Source organism: Apis dorsata, unplaced genomic scaffold, assembly GCF_000469605.1.
Source record: "Apis dorsata unplaced genomic scaffold, Apis dorsata 1.3 scaffold_280, whole genome shotgun sequence".
NCBI classification, from domain to species: domain Eukaryota; kingdom Metazoa; phylum Arthropoda; class Insecta; order Hymenoptera; family Apidae; genus Apis; species Apis dorsata.
In genome coordinates, this window is record NW_006263556.1 from 61,550 (window position 1) to 63,538 (window position 1,989).

General features: G+C 44.0%; 1 protein-coding gene across 4 annotated transcripts in view; it reads right to left on the bottom strand.

Annotated features, from left to right (window-relative positions):
• The window catches only part of LOC102674651, a 10,045-nt gene that overhangs the window by 2,082 nt on the left and 5,974 nt on the right, over positions 1-1,989 (bottom strand). The gene's annotated exons all lie outside the window — the stretch shown is intronic.

The following is a 1,989-nucleotide window of genomic DNA, read 5'->3' on the forward strand; positions in this document are numbered from 1 at the left end:
TCTCTCTTCGAACAGGGGGATGCGAGGTAACGCGTTGACCTGACGATCTTTTAGAAATGTAACGAGGAAATTGACATTGGCAATTTGTCGAAGAGATTGGAAAAAAAGATGTTGCGTACTCTTGTCTCTTAGTCGGTCCTTCCTTTTATCGTCCAACTTATTATAATCAAAAGAAACAAATGTTTCTTCGAAATAATATATATATATATATACGTATATGTTAATAAATGTAAACGAGATTACTTATTTAGAGGGATAAATATAAAAGTAAAAATTTTTGATTTTTCGTCGAATAAAAAATTCTTAACGTCGATTTAAAAAAAAAAACAAGAGTTAAAATTTGTAAGAAAAAAATTGAATCAAAAGGATAAAATCGTTAAAAGAAAAACATCTAAATATAAAAATACACGCATCGAGTAAAAATTTTCGAGCCACGATAATTAAAAATAAAATTCGGAAATTAAACGCATGCTCGTGTAACAAGCTCAAAAGCCATGCCAACGTGGACATAATTTACGCTATTACCTACTTACCATATAATTAACTAATTACAACTAATTACAACAACAACGAAGTGAAACCGAAAGAACTCCCAAGTTCTAAAAAAAAAACAAAAAAAATACTATACATATTTCTCAACAATTTTAAACATCGAACTTAATCTGCTTCTTTCGTTGTCACTTCAAACACCGATAGAGACTACTTCTAAAAAAAAAAGAAGTAAAAAATGAAGGAGATAAACTACGAAAATGGATAAATAATAACGTAGAGAGATACCTTTGACAGAGATCTCTTGCGAAAGAAACGCGAAATACGAACTCTCTTCCACGCACGTTACAAATACTTTGGAAAAAGAAGATAAAAAAAAGAATAATTTTCGCGCGAAAATTTAAACTTGGCTCGCGTAATTCGAACCAAGGGGAATAAATCCGGAATTGGAAGCGCGATCCGCGAGGTAAGGAAGAGACGTAACACGAAATGGAAAGATACAAAGAGAGACAAAGACAGAGAGAGAAAAGAGAAAGAGTGAAACAACGATAGACCTACGTGCTATTCGACATGTACATAGTAGTAGCCTCTAGCAAGCCCTTGAAGCCCCCCTTGCTCAACGGCGATCGTTGGTTCGCGTTTGATTGGCAGGGGCCCCGCGCGTACGTAGCCTAAATGTAGGCGGTGGTGTAGGTAGCGCGTGAAGGTGCTGTCAGGACTCTGGAGGTCAGGATTCCCGTCGAGCAGAGATCTTTCGGCACGAAGGAGCCACCACCGACTACGGTCACTTCCGGGATCTCGGTGATGGCTCGGCTCGTTTCGTCGTCGTCGACGTCGTCGTCGCCGCCATCGAGAAGACGATTCCGGTCTTCGTCCTTGCTCACCCTTCTCCTCGCGTCTCTCCCCCCCATCTCGCTCCTCTCCGCCACCTTGTCCGCCTCGCTCAACGATCTCCTCGACACCAAGCTACCCCTCTTCTTCCTTCCCGACTTCTTCGATCCCGCTCGCTGGTGATACTGCTGCTGCTGATGATGATGCTGCTGCTGCTGCTGCTGCTGCTGCTGATGATGATGACGATTACCACGCCCCGATTCCTCCTCTCTCCTCGTCGCTTTCGCTCTCTTCTCCGCGATCCATCTGCCGTTCGTCTCCGGATTCTTCTTCTTCGTGGCCATCGCCTCGTCGTCCTCTTCGTCTTCGTTTCCTTTCGTCGTGTTCTCTTCCTCGACGATCCTCGTATCCTCCTCCTCCTCCTCCTCCTCCTCATTCTCCTTCTCCTTCTCGACTCGATCGATTCCTTGCTTGAAGCTCCCTCCCAACGAGGCAACTTCTGCAACGCTACAACTGCTATTAGTCTCTTGAAAAGCTGTGGTATCATCACCGATGGCCGTTATCAAGAGTGATCGATCGTCGCTGGTGGAAAGCTCAGGGCCCTGATCGTCGAACGGGCAAGAGGAGGTGGTTGCTACGACGGTGGTTGTGGTGGTGGTGGTGGTAGTG